Source organism: Scylla paramamosain, unplaced genomic scaffold (genome assembly GCF_035594125.1).
Source record: "Scylla paramamosain isolate STU-SP2022 unplaced genomic scaffold, ASM3559412v1 Contig25, whole genome shotgun sequence".
NCBI classification, from domain to species: Eukaryota; Metazoa; Arthropoda; class Malacostraca; order Decapoda; family Portunidae; genus Scylla; species Scylla paramamosain.
In genome coordinates, this window is record NW_026973690.1 from 830001 (window position 1) to 853423 (window position 23423).

Sequence of the window (23423 nt, forward strand, 5' to 3'; positions counted from 1 at the left end):
TGTTGTCTCACTCACATGATTGGCTATGGTTGTTGGAAGTATTGCTGTGGAGGATGCAATGACTGGACCTTTATAGGCCCTTCTCTTCTAAAAATACTTATTCTTGTTGTAAGTAAGTTATTTCTCCCAGCTGTGAAGAACATGCGAGCACTTGGGAGTTGCTTCCATCATGGGAGTGTCCCTCAAGAGTAGGAGCCACCCCTCTCACTGACCTGAGTCACCTGACCCTATCAGTAAGCATCCCAGGTGCTCCACCAAAATGATAACGCTGCAAAGCTATGTTGTCAAATGTTTTGATATTTATGTAAGATCCAGACTATTTATTATCTTAGAACCCAAACCATTCATAGCACTGCTTGGTTTGATGAGCTGAATAATCCGTACTCAATATTCCAGTTTCAATAGAGAGTAAAAAGAATTGATATATTTAAGAGAAATTGTGTGATGTGGCAGAGTATCTAACAGATCTCAGCCAATGCCTAAACATTCTTCTAAGAATAAAAAGACTATAGTTGTATTTACCTAGTTGTATTGTACAGGGAGCAAGCCAAAGCTCATTTTGTTGTCTCCATAACCAGCTTCTCTTTAAACCTATGTACACTGTTTGCCACAACTACCTCTTACTTCAAATCATTCTGGATTTCAATAGTTCCATATGGGAAGTTGTATTTCTTGATGTCACTTGAACATCCACTCTTCTTTATTGTCTTCCTATGCCCCTTCATGTCTCTTTCTCTCCCTCTTTCATCTGTGGTAACAGGTCGTTTCTGTCTATTCTTTCTATATTGTTTACTAATTTGTACATTATTAGGTCTCCTCTTTCTCTTCTTTCATGCAGTTTTTTTTTTTTTTTTATGCAAGAGGGACACTGGCCAAGGGCAGCAAAAATCCAATAAAGAAAAAAGCCCACTGAGGTGCTGATCCCCAAACACTGTCCAAAGCAGTAGTCAGAAATTGAAGGATAAATGTCTTGAAACCTCCCTCTTCAAGGAATTAAAGTCATAGGAAGGTGGAAATACAGAAGCAGGCAGGGAGTTCCAGAGTTTGCCAGAGAAAGGGATGAATGACTGAGAATACTGGTTAACTCTTGTATTAGAGAGGTGGACACAATAGAGGTGAGAGAAAGAAGAAAGTCTTGTGCAGTGAGGCCACGGGAGGAGGGGAGGTATGCAGTTAGTAAGATCAGAAGAGCAGTTAGCATGAAAATAGTGGTAGAAGACAGCTAGAGATGCAACATTGTGGTGATGAGAGAGAGGCTGAAGACAGTCAGTTAGAGGAGAGGAGTTGATGAGACAAAAAGCTTTTAATTCCACCCTGTCTAGAAGAGCAGTACGAGTGGAACCGCCCCAGGCATGTGAAGCATACTCCACACATGGATGGATAAGGCCCTTGTACAGAGTTAGCAGCTGGGGGATGGTGAGAAAAACTGGAAGAGATGTTTCAGAATGCCTAACTTCGTAGAAGCTGTTTTAGCAAATGAGATGAGATGTGAAGTTTCCAGTTTAGATTATATTGGGGTTTAGTAGGGTGATCCATAACTGTTCCTTTCCACTGGGAGGGGGTGACAGGACTAAGAGTGTAAATGTGTGTGTGTGTGGTGCTTTGTCTGGACTACCCTGTGTGGGATTGCCAGCCAGGTATAGAGATAAATAGGTGGTGTCTTTGATATTAGGAAATATAGTACGACTACATGTAATACTGCTTTACTCATCATGTATAGAATCTGTTGATGGTTCTCTAGAGTGTATCACTAAGAACTGATTTCCTTCCAGGATTGACACAGAAGAGTGAAGGACTGCCTGCTGCCTTGATGCAAGAAAGTTTAGGCTGCCATCTCACTCCTGCATTGACAGCTGATTTGTGCTGAAGCCCACCAGTCCAGTCAAGCCAGGAGGGACCAGGTGATCAGTGCTGAGGAGTGGAGAGTGGGCTGGCAGGAATTAGAAGCTTTAAGAGGTTCTGAAGAAGAGATGAAGTGGAAGATGAACCTGGGGGCTGTCAGCTTTGTGGAATCCTGGTAAAATTGGAGGATGAACTCCGCTGCCTGTCAAATCCGTCCTGAAGTGAAGTGCTCTGACTGAATTGGGCCTTCCGTCATCACAGTTGAAGAGAACCCAGCTCTGTCTGAACCCTGCCTGTCAGTTGCTAAACATTGCAGAAGATGGAGCCGTGGGTGAACCAAAGCCATACGTGAACCCGGCAAGAAAGTGGTGTTGCTGTCCTGAGGCTCAGGAGCACCAATTCACTGTCCACCCTCCTTCATCATGGAAAGATGTGTATGAACAAAGAAATTACTTGATGAAAAATAAAACTCACTGTAATTTGTCAAATTTAATAATTGTATTGTGAAAAAAAAAATTAAATTTGCTTAATAATTATGACTCAATGTAATCTGCCTTATAATTGTTAGCTAGCTTTGTAAAAAAAAAATATTTATAGAGATCAATATCCCTGTAGTGAAGGAGGAAGGACTCAGAAAGGAGTCCTTCCTCCCTCCTTCACTACAAAATACTTCCTCCCTCCTTCACTACAAAATACTAAGTTTAAGGCTTCACTACAAAATACTAAGTTTAAGGTGCGATTTGTACATAGAGGCACTGTCCCTCCCTGCATTCAGGGAGGGTCAATCTACAGGGAAATCCAGGAGCCTCTATGTGCAAATCACACCTTGAACTTAAAAAAAAATTGAGTCCTTCCTCCTTCACTACAGGGATATTGAGTCCTTCCTCCTTCACTACAGGGATATTGAGTCCTTCCTCCTTCACTACAGGGATATTGAGTCCTTCCTCCTTCACTACAGGGACATTGAGTCCTTCCTCCTTCACTACAGGGACATTGAGTCCTTCCTCCTTCACTACAGGGATAATCATCTGTATTTGCTTTCTTTTTACACATTTTTTTTTTTTACAAATTTCAAGATAATTTAAGACAATATTTAAAGTAATAATTATACAATACTACCTTGTTTGTTTGTCAAGAACATCCTTCACATTTCAAGATGGTGAAGACAAGATAGTATATACAATACTATTTAAACTGAAGACAAACAAATTGCACTGAAGCCAACAAAGACAAGGCATTGTGGGGAAGACATCAGAGACAAGCTGTGTCTATGGTCCTCCCAGGCAAGGCAGCAGATGATGACAGCTGTCAGGGGAGGCTGGGCTGCTGGGGTGGGCTTCCTGCAAAATTAGGACAAATCTTAGATGCAAGGATACATAGAACAGTTGGTGGTATTTGGTGATGCATGAAGGAGGAGATAAACATGCAGATATAGAAGAGAGAGAGAGAGAGAGAGAGAGAGAGAGACTTGTACAGTCTGAAGGTACTAGAGGGAAACTGAAGGACAGCTCAAACAATGAGTGGACGGGCATGGTAGGAGCTTTGCAGTCAGGGGAAGCTGACCTCACTGTCTCTGAATTGTCCATCACTGAAGAGAGGCTGAAAGTTGTTACCTACACCCAGCCTATATATATACACAAGTGATGATCAAATAATGATTTAAGGATAGTGAACAAAGCACTCCCTTAACAGATTAACTTGGATCAGCAAAATGTTTACAATATGAAATGTCAAATAATTTGATTGATATATCTATATACCACATTGGCAACCCCATACAGGGTGGCCCAGACAATGCACCATATATTCACACATACAACATTCACAGTTAACCCAAATAATAATGTATTTACATACCAGGCCAAACAATCCCCCACAGGACACCCCAGACAAACCACCACACATTCACACTCTCACCTCCACTAATAACTTATTTTTCTGTATATATCAGGCTGGCAATCACACACAAGATGGCCCAAACAAGGCACCACACACACATCCTTCACACTCTTAATACCTGTCAGGCCCTAGTGGAAAGGGACAGTCTTATGGCCCACCACACCACACTACACCTCAGGAGCCCAGGCACAGCATTCACTTAACAAAAAATCACATTAACACTCACTCCCCACAAAACAAAGTAACACAAAATCAGATTAAACACTCACCCCAATGTGATGTTCACAAGGCAAGTCCTCCTCTCATAGCTATAAACTGTTTGTGGCCACCTATGATGATCTTGACAAGATGCTACTAGCCTACACAACCCCAATGGACACAGCTCTGTACTGGTGCATCCTGACTAACATGATAGGTTTGGCTAGCATCCTCTTCTTTGCTGACCAACTCCAGAGGTGCTACATACCCATGGGGGAGAAGCCTGTCAGCATGGGAGTTGCTGGCTGGTACGTGTTGTCAGCTCTCCTACAGCAAAGTGAGGACCTGTTGGGGTGTGGGACTGGTCAGTTCAATGGTGGTAGTGTTTAGTGTTTGGTAAAATGGCTGGTACATGTTATCAGGTCTCCTACAGCAAGGTGAGGACCTGAAAGGGTGAGACTGTTAGTTGAATGCAAGGACTGGTTAGCTGCAGGATAGCAATGTTTAGTGTCCAGTTAGTTAGCTAGTACACCTGTCAAAATATTTTTTGTTACTCTAGGTTCTGAAATTGACCGCAACAAACACTGGCACAGCAGCCGTGATGACTTGTAGAGGTTGGTACGTCTTCCTGTCCCCCCCCCTCTCCATTCTTCTCCCTCGTAAACATCCCATACTATTATCACTTTAGTGTAGTTCATTCTGTAGAGCAAATAATGGTTCATGGAGTGCATTTTCCACATCATACCAGTCACAAATTCCCCAGTAACTAGCAACTTGGCACAGCAGGGTTACCAACTTTGCACCATACTGCATGAGTTATACCAGAAATCATTGTGTGATGTGTCATACTGTAACACACCATAAAGGTGACAACATTTTTTTGATGGGTGTACATGTGTATATGGGTGGGACTGTTAGATGAATACAAGGGTAGTGGTGTTTAATGTTTGGTAAGATGGGAATACAGGAAGACAATCATTAAAGGATAGATTTAAAATTGGTAAACTTCACATGACATCTGATGTATTTCCATAATTGTGTTGATATTAACTCCAATTGGTTCTGGCATGAGCAATGCAAGCAAGTGGTGTTGATACAACTGTTATGGATATCGTAAGTAATGTATTTAATTTTGTTATCAGTAGTTCTCATGATGAAGGTATCAACAGTTTTCTTAGTAAGATATAATGTTTAAATCTTTCAGAAATGGTGAGAAAATTTTTAAATTGCATTTTTATCTCTGAAACATTTTAAAATGGTCTTTTCAACACTTGAATTTAAAATTATCTACTTTTGTCCCTTTCAAAGATTTAAATTGCTTTTGCATCATTTTCCAGGTTTTAAAATTGCTTTTTTTATAGCATCTTCCCCCCCTCCTCCTCCTCCTCCTTCTGCAGGCTCCAACACCTACCCAATCAGCAGTGCAGCATGGGTCACCTACAGGGTTGGCTGTGGTGTGTCCCTCATTGTGTACACATCATACTCTGCCACACTGGTCTCACACCTGGCAGTGGAGCAGTCTGTGACTCTGCCCTTCAGCAACATGCAGGAGCTGTCTAGGCAGTCAGGCTGGGATGCTGGATGCAACAACAATGACCTCTTCAAAGTGACAGCCTCAGTGGCTCCTTGGTTTTTTGCTCCCTGTGCTGACATACCATCCACACTTCAGAGAGAGAGAGAGAGAGAGAGAGAGAGAGAGAGAGAGAGAGAGAGAGAGAGAGAGAGAGAGAGAGAGAGAGAGAGAGAGAGAGAGAGAGGGGGGGGGGGGGGGGGCAGGCAGGCAGGCAGGCAGGCAGGCAGGCAGGCCTTACATAATTAAGCATTCTGTAAGTGAAAGAAACTCAAATTAATCAGTAAACACTAATTTTCTATGAACTTTTTAACATTTTTTATCATTATTAATACAGCTGCTTTTGTTTCATTTACACTAAATAAATATGCTCTTTTCTCTAGATTATATTATATATATTAAAAATTGAATGGAATATAGATACATAAAAACATTAATATAAATATCTCAGGCTGGCCATGGGCCTCCACTGACCTCAAGGTGGTGTGTCACACCAACACTTTTTCCGTCAACTTTTTCCATCGTTTTTCTGAAAATCGTGGATATCTTGGCTGCGGCCTGTTGCACACAAATGGTGTTTCATCTGAAACTTTCCGTTGGCACAGCCCAAGGAGTGCAAACAAACATGGAGTCCACACTGCAGCAAAGATACGCTACTCTGAAACTAATACTGTTTACTGTGAGACACAGTATTGGAGGGCACAGGTGACAGTGTTGTGAGCCGCTCTTTTCAGGCCTTTCTTCATACAAGATTCATCCTTGTGGTCCCAGAGGCACTTATGGCTCCTTATGCTTTCCACAAGGATCTCCTCTGAACGGCGTGTCCAACTTGGATGTGGTTTTCCTTCCATGACGAAGCGTAGAGGTGGTAATAACGTTCTGTGAGACAGGTTGAAGCCACACAGAAAGTCTTGGTCTTGGTCTTGGAAATATAAACAAAGGCGGAAATTTGCAGGAGGAAACAATCCTGATCGTCTGACAAATTCATGCGATAAGTTCATGTGGAACGATGAAAAATTGACGGAAAAAGTGCTAGTATGACACCACCTTAAATCCACCCCTGGATTTGTGAGTTAATTTTTTTTTCTTTTTTTTTCTTACTTGAGGGGCATTGGCTTTGGGAGGGGAAAAAAAAAAAAAGACCCACTTAGGTGCCATTCCCTTAAGACCAAAAGGATCATCCAAAATTGGAGGGTAAGTGCCTTGAAACTTTCCTCTTGAAAGAGTTCTAGTCATAAGAAGGAGGAAATATAGAAGTAGGCAGAGTGTTCCAGAGTCTACCAAAAACTAACTGACTGTTAGGCTAAACTGTGTAAAATACTGATGTGACTACCGTCCTCTTTTTCTGTTTTTGCTGCTTCTCTGGAGTGAGGGGCTGGCACCATGCACAAGTCTTCTTTGGTTGTGTCTGTCCCTTGCATCTTCTTCTGTGACTCCCATCCTTAGCAGCTCTAGCACAATTCCATCCTTCCATCTCACTCACTCTTTACCTTGATCTTCCTTCAACTGGCTTTCTCCAGGCCCTTTTAATTAGTCCTTTATCAAGATTGCCTCCAATAACCACCTAGGATGTGAACAATCTCATATCACCACATCAGTCTGGCTAGATTATAACGTGCCTTCTCTTCTTCCCTGGGAGCAGCAAACCTGTGTGGGCTCCCAGACAGGTGAGTGCCGTGTGCTGAGAGAGGCATGGCAGAAAGTGGTGCTGAGGTCCCCAGATAACTTAGTGAACTCCTACACTGAGGGACTGGAGAAGGTCTTGAATGGTACTCGTAAGTCCTTCACAGCTCCCACAGTGAGGGACTGGAGAAGGTCTTGAATGGTAAGTCCTTCACAGCTCCCACAGTGAGGGACTGGAGAAGGTCTTGAATGGTAAGTCCTTCACAGCTCCCACAGTGAGGGACTGGAGAAGGTCTTGAATGGTAAGTCCACAGCTCCCACAGTGAGGGACTGGAGAAGGTCTTGAATGGTAAGTCCTTCACAGCTCCCACAGTGAGGGACTGGAGAAGGTCTTGAATGGTAAGTCCTTCACAGCTCCCACAGTGAGGGACTGGAGAAGGTCTTGAATGGTAAGTCCTTCACAGCTCCCACAGTGAGGGACTGGAGAAGGTCTCGAATGGTAAGTCCTTCACAGCTCCCACAGTGAGGGACTGGAGAAGGTCTTGAATGGTAAGTCCTTCACAGCTCCCACAGTGAGGGACTGGAGAAGGTCTTGAATGGTAAGTCCTTCACAGCTCCCACAGTGAGGGACTGGAGAAGGTCTTGAATGGTAAGTCCTTCACAGCTCCCACAGTGAGGGACTGGAGAAGGTCTTGAATGGTAAGTCCTTCACAGCTCCCACAGTGAGGGACTGGAGAAGGTCTTGAATGGTAAGTCCTTCACACCTCCCACAGTGAGGGACTGGAGAAGCAACTCCCACATTGGTGTCAGGAAAATCTTCACTATGTCATGGTCTCTTCATCTCCCTTTTTTTGTCTTTTTGATGTTTTGGTGTATTTTTCAAGATTTTAGTATTTTTTTATATTCTAATTGTTTCTCATGAAATATTCATCTCTCTTTGTGTCTTTTTGATGCTTTGGATACATCTGTTGATGATTTGAGTGTGTTTTTCAGTGTTTTTCATTATTTCTCTTGTTTTGGAATGCTTTGGGAATTTTTTGGTCTGGTTTTGTTAATCCTTGAATCCCTTAAGATGAAGCAATGTTGAACAAAATTCCTTTACAGGTCATTAAAAAGCATCAATTAGTTCTCCTCATAGTGAGAAAGATGCAAACTTGAAATTGTCATATAAACATTTGCTTCATATCTTGCCTCTGATAAATGAAAACATTAAGATTCTTCCACCAGGTAAAATAAATTAGCCAGATTCATTCTTCATTTAGATAAAACCACAAACATTCCTCAATTTAGCATAACCACCACCAGTATCTCACTGTTAGCTAAGCCCACACTCCCTACATGCTTCTGTACCTCCTCCTTCCTATGATGCAAATTCTTTCAAGAGGGAGGTTTCAGGACACATCTTCCAATTTTGGATGATCTTTTTTAACTTTCTTTTGGGACTGGCAGCTCAGTGGGTCTTGTTTTCTTTTCTTTTGCTCTTTTTGTTGTCCTTGGCCAGTCCTCCTGTTACATTAAAAAAAAAAAAAGAGAAAATAAATAAGTCAAACAAATAAAAAACTCACTTGGCAGGTAAATACATGTTCATAGGTATGGATGTCACAACGAACTACTACATTTGTGGTCTTCCTATTGCAGACTCCTCCAGAATCAAGGAACTGCCAGTCCAGTACATCACAGGAGGCATTGCTATTGGGCTGCAAAAAAAATTCACCTTTAGGAAGTTATTTGACCGCAGGTGTGTGTGCACGTGTGTGTATGTGTGTGAATTAAGATTGAGAAGACAGAAAGTGGATGGAGGGATGGAACTGCAAAGGATGGGAGTCAGAAAGGAAGGTGCAAGAGACAGATACAATGACACAATATTCCTTTTTAATCTTCCCTATAAAATTTAATCTCCTTATAAAATCCTGATGTGCCTTTACTTCCATACAGCCTGCATTTTACTGCTATATTATTACACAACATAAAAGCATAATGATATACTTCAGTGACACAATTCCTTTTCAATCTTCTGTACCAGACCTCTCCCTACAAACCCTCATACACTCACCTTACTTATTCTTCCTACAGCCTTCAGAAGATGCAGGAGTCAAGCCTGATGAACAAGCTGAGGTCCAATTGGCTATCAGCAGGAACTTCAATGTGTGGCAGGAAGACTAAATTCACAGCCAGCCTCTCTGATGTGGCTGCAATCTTCATCCTCTTGATGGGGGGGGGGTGTGCAGCATTTAGCTGTCTGCTGCTGCTGCTGCTGCTGCTGCTGGAGTATGCAGTGGGTAGTGATGCATGTGTAAAACCATGGCCCATATTCTGAAGCACTCTGCTCTCTCACTATGACCATTTTCAGAGTCCACATAGATGATTAGCTGGGTTCTCAAGAAAGATTTCTCCTGTTGATAAATTTGAAATCTTGTTAATTTGGCATTAGACCTGCATAAGTACCTCAACACACATGTAACTTCATCCAGAGCCTTTTAAAAGCAGTGGAAGTGAGGTTTAGTAGTGTTTCAGAACATTACCCAACATACCTAAAACTCAAAAGCATATGAACCGAGTGACAATCTCACACAAGGAGGCCAAGGCAAAGTGCATAACATAACTTAAGAATTGAAAGTCTCATATATCCTGCCATGTACATAAGAGTATAATGGAAGCTGCAAGACTACACAAGGCAGGCAGTCCCTCTATAAAGCATATTAACCACACTTACAGATACATGCAAGACAAATAAGCAGACAATAAGTTCTTGGGGTTTGCTGACCTGAAGGAACTGCAGAAAATAACAAGAAACAAGACACCTACACTTTTTTTTTTCTGTACGAGGGACACTGGCCAGGGGCAAAAAAAAAAAAAAAAAAAAAAAAAAAAAAAAAAAAAAAAAAAAAAAAAAGTGTCCGAAGCAGTAGTCAAAAATTGAAGGATAAGTGTCTTGAAACCCCTCTATTGAAGGAGTTCAAGTCATAGGAAAATGGAAATACAGAAGCAGGCAAGGAGTTCCAGTTTACCAGAGAAAGGGATGAATGATTGAGAATACTGGTTAACATTTGCATTAGAAAGGTGGACAGAACAGGATTGAGAGAAAGAAGAAAGTCTTGTGCAGCGAGGCCACAGGAGGAGGGAAGGCATGCAGTTAGCAAGATCAGAAGAGCAGTTAGTATGAAAATAGTGGTAGAAGACAGCTAGAGATGCAACATTGCACTGATGAGAGAGAGGCTGAAGACAGTCAGTTAGAGGAGAGAAGTTGATGAGACAAAAAGCTTTTGATTCCACCCTGTCTAAAAGAGCAGTATGAGTGGGACCCCCCCCCCCCCCCAGACATGTGAAGTATACTCCATACATGGACGGATAAGGCCCTTGTACAGAGGTAGCAGCTGGGGGGGTGAGAAAAACTGGCGGAGACATTTCAGAACACGTAACTTCATAGAAGCTGTTTTAGCTAGAGATGAGATGTGAAGTTTCCAGTTCAGATTATACGTAAAGGACAGACTGAGGATGTTCAGTGTAAAAGAGGGGGACAGTTGAGTGTCACTGAAGAAGGGATAGTTGTCTGGAAGGTTGTGTTGAGTTGATGGATGGAGGAATTGAGTTTTTGAGGCATTGAATAATATCAAATTTGCTCTGCCCCAATTAGAAATTTTAGAAAGCTCAGAAGTCAGGCATTCTGTGGCTTCCCTGAATGAAATGTTTACTTCCTGAAGTGTTGGACGTCTATGAAAAGATGTGGAAAAGTGCAGGGTGGTATCATCAGCATAGGAGTGGACAGGACAAGAAGCCTGGTTTAGAAAGTCATTGATGGATAATAAAAAGAGAGTGGGTGACAAGACAGAATCCTGTTAATAGATTTAGGAGAAGGAATGGCCTAAGTTAATGCTTAAGAAGTTTTGAAAAAGGAAAAAAGGTGACTGGGACGTGAGATGTGAATGCAAGTGAATGGCAACGTGGGGAAAAAAATATAAAATATTGTGAGCTCCTCTTTGCAAACACTTTAAAAAAGAAAAAAAATTATTTACCATTCTACTGGAAAAGAAAATACAAGACTATAAAAGAATGACTGATTACATGGCAGTGTGTGTGTGTGTGTGTGTGTGTGTGTGTGTGTGTGTGTGTGTGTGTGTGTGTGTGTGTGTGTGTGTGTGTGTGTGTGTGTGTGTGTTGTCTGTCTGTCTGTCTGTCTGTCTGTCTGTCTGTGCGTGCGTGCGTGCGTGTGTGCATGCGTGCGTGCATGTGTGCCTGCGTGTGTGTGTGTAAATTTCCTAAAAGAATACTTGGGATGATCAAAAAAATAAATAAATAAAAAATGAATACATATATAAATGAATATAAATGAATAAATAAATAAATAAATAAGTGAATAAAATAAATAAATAAATAAATAAATAAAATAAATGAATAAACAAATAAAAAATTAAACAACACATGAAATGGTACATTTGTCTATGCATGAGTCTCATTAGCACTGCCACACTTACAGATTAGGGCATCCAAGGTGGCTTCCACATTTTGTGTTGCCTCTGAGATTTGATGCAGGTCTGTTGAGGGTTCCACAATGTGCTGTCTGCTGTACTTGCTCTTCTGAGTTGCACTGGCTGTGGGCAAAGGAGGACCAGTGAGTGGTAGTAGTCAGAGTTCTTATGACTGTCTTCTGGACAAAAGTGAGGCATGGAAAGGATTCCAAATACAATATTAGTTAATGTGTAAGTCTTTCTGTCCACCAGGCTAGCAATCCTACATAGGCAGCCTAAACAAAGTACTACGCACTCATACATACACACATCGTTCATGGTTTTAGTCCTACTGGCCCCTGCCAGAAAGAGATTGTCTCATGGACCACCCTGCTACACTCCAGACCCTAGGCATAATTAACACAGTTTGCCACATACTTCCACAGGAAGGCCCAACAGTATACACAGGTTTACCACCCCTGCCCCTTCATAATGAGACCATTCCCTGCTCTACACTCACTCCAATCCTTAAGCCACAACAGATGCAGGGTACTTTCTATGGACTGCGCTTCACGTTAACTGGGTTCACACAACAAAATCATCCTTTATTTCATCTCCCATCCCCACAGCTACTTCTTTACACCTCAGGTCTGTGTCTTCTAACCCATGAATACAGATGCTCCTCAACTTACAAAAACATCTGGAGATAGGAACAAGAATCCCTGGGACAAGAGTCCCCACACAAGTCCAAATTATGTTTGTCACTCCAGCACAGATTCAAATTCACCTAGTGCCATGTTTGAGCACTATCCATGCATAGCAAAGGAGAGAGACACCATGTTGTTCTCATTCAACTTCTGACCTGCTAACACCAGTTTGACTGTGCTCCAAGATTTGTTTGCATATTTTCCAACTTTCTGATTATTGATCATGGCTGGTGACAATCATAAGGCTAGTGATGATGTGAAAATGCTAAGTGTCAAGTCATCTCAATAGAAAGTAAGATGGTTTTAATAAAGAAACAATTGTGGAGAAAAAAATGGCAAACAGAGCCTGCACTCATGGTACACTAGTATTTGTACAATTTATCAATTTGTTTTATTACTACATACATAATATCTTTATCAGTGAGTACAATACAGTGATGTTTTAGCACAACCTCAATGTATGCACCAAAATTAATTTACAAAATAACTCCTTATGAACAAAACAATTATGAACAACCATCTGGAACCAAACTTGTTCATATGATGAGGGAACATCTGTGTGTGTGTGTGTGTGTGTGTGTGTGTGTGTGTGTGTGTGTGTGTGTGTGTGTGTGTGTGTGTGTGTCTATATATATATATATATATATATATATATATATATATATATATATATATATATATATATATATATATATATATATATATATATATATATATATATATATATATATATATATATATATATATATATATATATATTGTATAAAAAAATAACCCTTAATGCCAGATCCAACAGAGAATTCCAGATAGAAAAGCCAAATAATGGAGGATAAATGTCTTGAAACCCCATTTGAAAGAGTTCGTCATATGAAAGTTTGTGAGATTTTTTTTAGTCAATAAGGTGACGTGGGACAAAAGTTGTGAAGACTTACTTCCAACAAGCTCAGGTGAATATGAAATGACTTCCACAGGGATGGGAGCAAACATGGTACCTGGCATGCATCCAGGAACACCCATGCCTGCACTCACGTTGCCCTGTGCAGGTGGCAATTAGGGATATGAGCTGAATATTTCACAGACACATATTTAAATACTCTAAGTTACAACCAGCACTGTATGGTATACTTTAATCTGTCTCTGTCTACATCAACTTAACTTTCATTCCTTTGCTTTGCCTGCCATGTATCAGGTGCACAATACTCATATATGCCGGTGTTTTCTAACTGGTCCATTAACTCACCTTCTCAGAGTCTATACTGCTGTGTGCACCAAGATCATGTCATATAAAACAAAGATAAGTAACAATGAATGAAAAAAGAATAATGAAGAGAGAGAGAGAGAGAGAGAGAGAGAGAGAGAGAGAGAGAGAGAGAGAGAGAGAGAGAGAGAGAGAGAGAGAGAGAGAGAGAGAGAGAGAGAGAGAGAGAGAGAGAGAGAGATGGAATGGTATTCTACCATAAAAATAATTTTATGTACTAGAAATCATATCCTCACGCTCCTTCAGGGACTACCAGGGCACTAGAAGCTCAAGGCTAGACTCCCTACAAGCCCTGAAGGGGATGAAAGAGGAGAAAAATGGAAGATGTAATGACTCACTGGGATTCTGAAAGAGGGGAGTGAGGAACAGGAGAGAGGAGAGAGGGGAGAGAGAGAGCAACTACCACACACCCCAACGACACCTGCACCCTCCCCCTCCCCCCTGGCACGTACCCCCATCACCCATGAACAAAACACAACACAATCTCACACACATCCTCTCGCACTCCTCAAGATACAAGAGCACATGACACTCCTCACCTTGTCTACTCCAGCACTTAGGAAGTAGTTGCCCTTTTTGTTCCACTTAAGGGCAAATACGGGACCCTTGTGCTGGCCGAAGTTGGAGGCTAGTCGGCCGTCTTTCATCCAAACTCTGGTGTAACCGTCGTGAGATCCTGTGATGAGCAAGGTGCTGTCACACTGCAAGGGAAGGGGAAAGGTGGTGTCAAGGTTAATGGGCTTTAGGCTGATTACATTCACTTCCAGTCTTCAGTGTTTTCTCAATCCTTCTCTAATTTGCTGAAAATCTTGCAAAACCTGACATCATCATCATCTTGTTTCCTTATTTTCCATTTTCTGTGGTATGCCTTGTCTAAAAGCTTGCATGGTGTGTGTGTGTGTGTGTGTGTGTGTGTGTGTGTGTGTGTGTGTGTGTGTGTGTGTGTGTGTGTGTGTGTGTGTGTGTGTGTGTGTGTGTGTATGAGTGTGTGTGATGATCTGTCTGGGCTACACTGAGTATGATTGCCAGCCTGGTTGATTGATAAAGATACATTATTTTCCCTTACAGGTTTAGACATCTTGCGAGTCACTCCTACTTCTTGCAGTGGTAAACAATCACTTCTCTGATCCTCGTCCTTCTCTATTCTTCCTCCACACTTCATCTCCATGTCTTCCTCACTCTCCCCACTAACCTAACCACACACTGTCTTCAGATCTCACTCACTCTTCCCACACTAGTCTCCTTCCAACAACCTCCAACCCCAAATGACCTCAAAATTATCTAGCAATTTAGTACAGAAGGACAGACTCTTACATTCCAGTCTAAGGAAGTGACATCTTTGTTACTGGGAACCTCTCAGTGCCTCCTTTCTGAATGCAGTGCTGCAGAACAAGCTGGTTCAGGGAGGTGGTGCTGTCATTCATGTTTCAGATGCGGGCCATGCTGTCTCCTGACCTGTCGAGGAGTGAATGTGTGGAGTGAGATGAGATGGAGAAGGAGTGATAACGTGGGGTGAGCAAAGTGGATGCAAGGTGGAGAGGAAGGATTGGTGATGTGGGGTGAGAGAAGGGAGTGAAGATACGATCATGAGCAATACGTATGTGTATGAATGAATGAACAAGTCTATATCTATTCGTATCTGCTAATTTGTGCTTTCTCAATGTGTTCATGTTTTCCAGAGAGTCACACCTGTTATATGTGTGGTGTGTGTGTGTGTGTGTGTGTGTGTGTGTGTGTGTGTGTGTGTGTGTGTGTGTGTGTGTGTGTGTGTGAGAGAGAGAGCACCCACCCTGAGGCAAGGTCAGTGGTTGGGTTCCAGGCACAGATGAACACCTCACTCTGGTGTCCCCGCAGGATGGTAGCCTTGTTGAGAGGGATCTCCACACTGTTGTCCACCTCCATGTTTTCACCCGTGGTGCCTGTCAGGGGAACTGTCACCTCATGTTAACTGAACTAGGTATTCAGGATTGTCTTCTTAGTGCTACCTGCCTTTGCCTAATGATAAATGAATGACTGAGAACTTCCTTTACTCCCAAGATTATTATTTCTATTTAATGTCTACTATTAATGTAACCTCATAATGCATTAGACAAAAACTGCATTTCATTCTCACTACTTCCCTTGCCTTATAAATGAATGGTTAAAAACTTCTATTGCTAGTTTAACCTCATGTTGCCTCTACTAAAAACTACACTTTCCTCTCAATATCACTCTTGCCTTATGCTAAAGAAATTATAATGAAAATTTGCTATAATGTTAAGACCACTACTGTTATTAATTCAACTGAGTGACCTGTGTACTATAGAGGCATTAATTCATCACTTCCTCCTCACTGTCACTCTTGCCTTAGACTAAACAGATCATTTGAAATATCCTCTACTACTAATGCAACTTTACACCGAGTGATGCACGAGTAAGTGAGCCTTTTTTTATTACCACTTTGTTGCCCTAGACCACAATGCCCTCTTACAGAAAAAGTAAATAAAAAAAAAAAATAAATAAATAAACTAAATTCACAGCTAATGTAACTTTATACTGAGTGACCCATGAACTACAGAGGCATGAATCAAAGACAGCCTCCTTATCATCACTCCTCCCTTATGCTAAGCCAGCGACAAGCAGAATATTGTGATGTCCACCCTCATCCCCATTGGTGCTGGGAATTCTCTGTCCTGACCACGGCACTGTGTGAGCAGTGTTGTCCCCACAGATGATGGGTGTGGTGTACCTGGCCTGGCTGTTCATGTTTGCCAGCCTCATCGCCATCACTGCCCTGGTTCCAGCGCATCCATGTGCCACACACTGAACACATCGACAACGATCAATTGTGTGTGTTTGTGTGTGTGTGTGTGTGTGTGTTCTTCAGCCTTAAGAGCCTGACTGGTACTGACAATATGGTTTCCTTGCTTCACTGGAGTTTCTATCAATAACTTTATGAGGCAGAGTTGAGGTAATGAAATTGGTTTCCTTGCTTCCCTGGAGAATTCAACAATTTTTTTAGGCATTGTTGAGGAGAACCTGCCACTGACTGCTACTGACACTGTGGTTTCTTTGCTTAATGTTTAGTATCACATATTCATTATTCTGCACTGGCATCTGACATTCTCAAAGGTGAAAGCAGACCTCAGGCCAAAAACGCAATCCAATGGAATAGCAGTAACAAGATGATTCGCTCCCTTCTGAATACTGATCCAGCCCAGCTTGTTCAGTAAAGCTAACCAAATATGAACTTAATCTCATCAAAGAAATAACAGGCATCTTGATACCATTTAAAGTAGCAACTCTAGTGTGTCAGGGAGAGAATGTTGTAATGTCAAGCACAGTAATTCCATGCATTTGTGGATTGAACGATGAGCTTGATCAAGTGTCACAGACATACAAGTCAAAGATTATTACTACTCTCAAAAGCTCAATCGAGAAAAGATTGAAGATCTATGAAGACACGGAGATGTTTGGGCTGGCTTCTTTCCTAGATCCATGCTTTAAGATGGACTGGAGCTTACCATAAGTCATGTTCATGAAATCCCTACTGAAGTCTACAGTAGATGAAATTATGCCTACTACCACTGAAGAAAACGGTTCCCTTCAAGAAAATAAGGAGGCCCCTACAAAGAAGTGCAAGGTGTTCAGATTCATGACACCATCAGCATCAACGAGCTCTTCCCACTGTATATTAACATCAACTGTATCACAAGTAGAATCCAACCTGAGTCAACCAAGAACAGAGGATGACAGTGATCCCCTTCTCTTCTGAGAACAGAATCAGTCAACACTGCCTCAACTAACTATACTGGCTCCAATATCTGTGCATCCCAGCTTCATCGGCTCCAGATCAAAAACACTTTTCTCCATTGCTGGGAAAGTCTTTTGTCCTGAACGATGCAGAATGACCGATGTTCGCTTTTAGGAGTTGATGTTTATCAAGTGCAATCAACATATAGTAAAGAAGACATTACATGAGAAATAACCTAGCCTATAAGAAATCATGTGTATAACAAGTTCTATATTTTTCAAAGAGAAATACTTTGTTTTCCTTATTGCTGTGATAGTCTGTGATCATGATCTGAAATAAATTCATAGAAGTAATGTATTATGTACTGTATAGCAAAATCAAATAAAACCTCTTACACACAATGTATGTTTTTAATACCATTAGTTAGAAAGTGATTTAAGCGGTTATATTGCTATGCTCAAAAATGGAACAGTGCTCCTAAGAGATGTAGTTTGCTGCCTATTTAGGCATTGTACTTAATCACTGTTAATTATTATCTTTTTATAAATAATCACAGAGAAATGTGATAATCTAATCCTAATCATGCACAAAAAGAAAAAAATAACCACAATAAAAATAGCTAAAACTAATCATAATATAATCAATCAAAAAAGTATTCCAGACCATAATCAAAATAAAATCATAATAATTTATAATGATGCCCATGTCTGGTCAAGAACTTTTTTTTTTTTTCTGTAAGGTGAGGATATACTAACTACCTCTTGGTGCCATGTAAGGTGCTCCCGAACACTTAGAGGCAGCCACCACTCTGTACAGTGAAACACATCCCGGAATCCCTCATCACTATCTTTTCAACACACAATCTTTTCATTGCCAATAATTATGCAGTATATTTTTCAACTAATTTCATTCCAGTGTAACCTTTGTACCAGTAATGGTAGCCTGTTTGGCCAAACACAGGCTAAACAGAGACCCAGCAGAACCAAACACAGGCCAAACAGACCCAGCAGAACCAAACACAGGCCAGACAGACCCAGCAGAACCAAACACAGGCCAGACAGACCCAGCAGAACCAAACACAGGCCAGACAGACCCAGCAGAACCAAACACAGGCCAGACAGACCCAGCAGAACCAAACACAGGCCAGACAGACCCAGCAGAACCAAACACAGGCCAGACAGACCCAGCAGAACCAAACACAGGCCAGACAGACCCAGCAGAACCAAACACAGGCCAGACAGACCCAGCAGAACAAGGTAAAAAAGGTAAAAAAAAAAAAAAAAAATGATGGAATAAACTGGAACAGGGTAATAAGATAAGGGACTGGAATGAGCCTGGAATGGGCTGTATTTCCAGATTAGCTAAGTGTACACAAAATGGAGTCATGTATGTGATTTGCTCAGTGTGTGTGTGTGTGTGTGTGTGTGTGTGTGTGTGTGTGTGTGTGTGTGTGTGTGTGTGTGTGTGTGTCTGAAAGGTCTCCATCTCTCAAATGCTTCAGCGTCTTATCTCTATAACTTTAACTGGTTACAATGGAGGTTATTGTGTTTGCAAGTGTGTTTTTCATTATTCTATTTATAATTTAATAAGGATTCTGCTCTATCAGTGGAAAAAAAAAAAAAAACGCATGGAAGCACAACTAATCATACTTGTGGCCTTTCAAAACTATCGTAATGACTGTAAAGTGTCTCACATGACGGCTTAGAAGCATAAGGCAGTTATCTTGAACACCTACACGATACAAACCAACCTTTGCCGTAGGAAGGTTACGTAAGAAAAGTGTGATAAGAGATTAAAAAAAGACAGGTGTGATTTCAAGGATATATGGGAGTTGTCTCAAAAATGCCAACACTCTATTCATCGAAGCAAAAAAAAAAAAAAAAAAAAAAAAAAAAAAAAAAAAAAAAAAAAAAAAATATATATATATATATATATATATATATATATATATATATATATATATATATATTATATATATATATATATAATATATATATATATATATATATATATATATATATATATATATATATATATATATATATATATATATATATATATATATATATATACATATATATATATATATATATATATATATATATATATATATATATTTTTTTTTTTTTATGTAGGAAGGATACTGGCCAAGGGCAACAAAAATCTAATAAAAAAAAATGCCCACTGAAATGCCAGCCCCAAAAATGGTCAAAGCAGTGGTCAAAAATTGGTGGATAAGCGTCTTGAAACCTCCCTCTTGAAGGAATTCAAGTCATAAGAAGGTGAAAATACAGAAGCAGGCAGGGAATTCCAGAGTTTACCAGAGAAAGGGATGAATGATTGAGAATCCTGGTTAACTCTTGTGTTAGAGAGGTGGACAGAATAGGGGTGAGAGAAAGAAGAAAGTCTTGTGCAGCGAGGCCGCGGAAGGAGGGGAGGCATGCAGTTAGCAAAGATCAGAAGAGCAGTTGGCATGAAAATAGTGGTAGAAGACAGCTAGATATGCAACATTGCGGCGGTGAGAGAGGGGCTGAAGACAGTCAGTTAGAGGAGAGGAGTTGATGAGACGAAAAGCTTTTGATTCCACCCTGTCTAGAAGAGCAGTATGAGTGGAACCCCCCCAGACATGTGAAGCATACTCCATACATGGACGGATAAGGCCCTTGTACAGAGTTAGCAGCTGGGGGGTGAGAAAAACTGGCGGAGACGTCTCAGAACACCTAACTTCATAGAAGCTGTTTTAGCTAGAGAGGAGATGTGAAGTTTCCAGTTCAGATTATAAGTAAAGGACAGACCGAGGATGTTCAGTGTAGAAGAGGGGGACAGTTGAGTGTCATTGAAGAAGAGGGGATGGTTGTCTGGAAGGTTGTGTCGAGTTGATAGATGGAGGAATTGAGTTTTTGAGGCATTGAACAATACCAAGTTTGCTCTGCCCCAATCAGAAATTTTAGAAAGATCAGAAGTCAGGCGTTCTGTGGCTTCCCTGCATGATATGTTTACCTCCTGAAGGGTTGGATGTCTATGAAAAGACGTGGAAAAGTGCAGGGTGGTATCATCAGCATAGGAGTGGATAGGACAGGAAGTTTGGTTTAGAAGATCATTAATGAATAATAAGAAGAGAGTTGGTGACAGGACAGAACCCTGAGGAACACCACTGTTAATAGATTTAGGAGAAGAACAGTGACCGTCTACCACAGCAGCAATAGAACGGTCAGAAAGGAAACTTGAGGTGAAGTTACAGAGAGGAGGATAGAAACCGTAGGAGGGTAGTTTGGAAATCAAAGCTTTGTGCCAGACTCTATCAAAGGCTTTTGATATGTCCAAGGCAACAGCAAAAGTTTCACCAGTCTCTAAAAGAGGATGACCAAGACTCAGTAAGGAAAGCCAGAAGATCACCAGTAGAGCGGCCTTGACGGAACCCATACTGGCGATCAGATAGAAGGTTGTGAAGTGATAGATGTTTAAGAATCTTCCTGTTGAGGATAGATTCAAAAACTTTAGATAAGCAGGAAATCAAAGCAATAGGACGGTAGTTTGAGGGATTAGAGCAGTCACCCTTTTTAGGAACAGGTTGAATGTAGGCAAACTTCCAGCAAGAAGGAAAGGTAGATGTTGACAGACAGAGCTGAAAGAGTTTGACTAGGCAAGGTGCAAGCACGGCGGCACAGTTTCGGAGAACAATAGGAGGGACCCCATCAGGTCCATAAGCCTTCCGAGGGTTTAGGCCAGCGAGGGCATGGAAAACATCATTGCGAAGAATTTTAATACGTGGCATGAAGTAGTCAGAGGGCGGAGGAGAGGAAGGAACAAGCCCAGAATCGTCCAAGGTAGAGTTTTTAGAAAAGGTTTGAGCAAAGAGTTCAGCTTTAGAAATAGATGTGATAGCAGTGGTGCCATCTGGTTGAAGTAGAGGAGGGAAAGAAGCAAAGTTATTGGAGATATTTTTGGCTAGATGCCAGAAATCACGAGGGGAGTTAGATCTTGAAAGGTTTTGACATTTTCTGTTAATAAAGGAGTTTTTGGCTAGTTGGAGAACAGACTTGGCATGGTTCTGGGCAGAAATATAAAGTGCATGAGATTCTGGTGATGGAAGGCTTAGGTACCTTTTGTGGGCCACCTCTCTATCATGTATAGCACGAGAACAAGCTGTGTTAAACCAAGGTTTAGAAGGTTTAGGACGAGAAAGAGAGTGAGGAATGTACGCCTCCATGCCAGACACTATCACCTCTGTTATGCGCTCAGCACACAAAGACGGGTCTCTGATACGGAAGCAGTAGTCATTCCAAGGAAAATCAGCAAAATACCTCCTCAGGTCCCCCCAACTAGCAGAGGCAAAACGCCAGAGGCACCTTCACTTAGGGGGATCCTGAGGAGGGATTGGAGTGATAGGACAAGATAAAGATATGAGATTGTGATCGGAGGAGCCCAACAGAGAAGAAAGGGTGACAGCATAAGCAGAAGGATTAGAGGTCAGGAAAAGGTCAAGAATGTTGGGCGTATCTCCAAGACGGTCAGGAATACGAGTAGGGTGTTGCACCAATTGCTCTAGGTCATGCAGGATAGCAAAGTTGTAGGCTAGTTCACCAGGATGGTCAGTGAAGGGAGAGGAAAGCCAAAGCTGGTGGTGAACATTGAAGTCTCCAAGAATGGAGATCTCTGGAAAAGGGAAGAGGGTCAGAATGTGCTCCACTTTGGAAGTTAAGTAGTCAAAGAATTTCTTATAGTCAGAGGAGTTAGGAGAGAGGTACATAGCACAGATAAATTTAGTATGAGAATGACTCTGTAGTCGTAGCCAGATGGTGGAAAACTCAGAAGACTCAAGAGCGTGGGCACGAGAGCAGGTTAAGTCATTGTGCACATAAACGCAGCATCCAGCTTTGGATCGAAAATGAGGATAGAGAAAGTAGGAGGGAACAGAAAAGGGGCTACTGTCAGTTGCCTCAGACACCTGAGTTTCAGTGAGGAAAAGAAGATTAGGTTTAGAAGAGGAGAGGTGGTGTTCTACAGATTGAAAATTAGATCTTAGACCGCGAATGTTGCAGAAGTTAATGAAGAAAAAGTTGAGGGGGATGTCAAGACACTTAGGGTCGTCGACAGAAAGGCAGTCCGACCTGGGGACATTTATGGTCACCTCCCCAGATGGGGACTCCGAGGCTGGTGTAGGAGTCGCCATGATTTTAAAATTTTTGAGTGAAGGGTGTGTGCGTTATTAGGTGCTTGTAGTTTTGTGTGGAGGAAGAGAGTTGTCTTTAGAGGGCAGGCTGTGACTGCCCCCTTGTGTTGTGAGACACAAAGGGAAACGTTCAGTGAGGTCACAGCTGGGTTTAATGATAAGTTCACAGCATCCCCTGAACAGTGCTTTAGACCTCACTGGGAGTAATTATCGTTTCGGCAGGTGTCTACTGCCTCCTCCTCCTCCTATATATATATATATATATATATATATATATATATATATATATATATATATATATATATATATATATATATATATATATATATATATATATATATATATATATATATATATATATATATATATATATATATATATATATATATATATATATATATATATACACCATGGGCAGCAGATGCTTCACGGAACATCCTGCAGCTCTGTTCACCAAGCAGGAAGCAAGGACAGTGTGGTGGTGGTGGTGGTGGGTGGTGGGTGGTAGTGGTTGGGGTAGGGGTAGGAGTAGGGGTAGTGGTGATGGTGGTGGTGGCACTGACTTCTCTCTCCAGGAGTCAATGTATCCCCCAGCGTGTGAAAGGGACTTGAGAATGCCGATGCACTCGAGAGGTCAAACTCCCCAAGCTCGTGGCAACAAACAGTGCAACATACGAGTGAGTCCCGATATTTTCAAGCAGTTGGTGAACATTTTACACCAAGCCGCTAAGAGGCTTGAGAAAGTAACCCAGTGATTCCTAAAGCACAAAAGAAGAGATGGATGGTGCATCATAAAACTTTAATGCAAAGTGCTTAGCGTAGGTAGAGGAAACCCACACAATAGGTACACATTAAACACCCAAACTCTGGTAGGTACAGGGTACGAGAAAGATTTAGGAGTTATAGTTAGCTCTGAACTCCGTCTAAGGAAACAATGCATAGAAGCCAGAAACAAGGCAAATAGGGTACTAGGAT

The 23423-nt window shown here is 41.4% G+C and overlaps 1 protein-coding gene, 2 long non-coding RNA genes and 1 pseudogene across 18 annotated transcripts in view; 2 read left to right on the forward strand and 2 right to left on the reverse strand.

The window, feature by feature from the left end:
* The window catches only part of LOC135097553 (uncharacterized), a 57237-nt gene extending 54276 nt beyond the window's left edge, over positions 1-2961 (forward strand). For 9 of the 15 annotated variants that reach the window (XR_010265795.1, XR_010265793.1, XR_010265794.1 and 6 more), the window contains 2 exons: positions 131-233; positions 1773-2961. The gene's annotated coding sequence lies outside the window, so the exon portion shown is untranslated. Of the gene's footprint in view, positions 1-117; positions 234-1772 lie in introns of all 15 variants that reach the window. The other 6 variants (XR_010265805.1, XR_010265803.1, XR_010265804.1 and 3 more) reach the window with 2 other exon arrangements.
* On the reverse strand, positions 2319-9326 carry LOC135097555 (uncharacterized). 2 transcript variants are annotated; one of them, XR_010265808.1, is made up of 5 exons: positions 9186-9326; positions 8698-8829; positions 5351-5763; positions 4208-4284; positions 2319-3182 (listed from the first exon to the last, which is right to left on the reverse strand). It is a non-coding gene; the product is annotated as an uncharacterized LOC135097555 (long non-coding RNA). The 2 variants fall into 2 exon arrangements; XR_010265807.1 differs by having other exon boundaries at positions 4011-4284.
* On the forward strand, positions 5987-9344 carry LOC135097557 (uncharacterized). The gene is made up of 4 exons (XR_010265809.1): positions 5987-6703; positions 7152-7278; positions 8771-8870; positions 9206-9344. It is a non-coding gene; the product is annotated as an uncharacterized LOC135097557 (long non-coding RNA).
* Positions 9345-9384: 40 nt separating this feature from the next.
* LOC135097554 (F-box-like/WD repeat-containing protein ebi) overlaps positions 9385-23423 on the reverse strand; it is a 45561-nt pseudogene continuing 31522 nt past the window's right edge.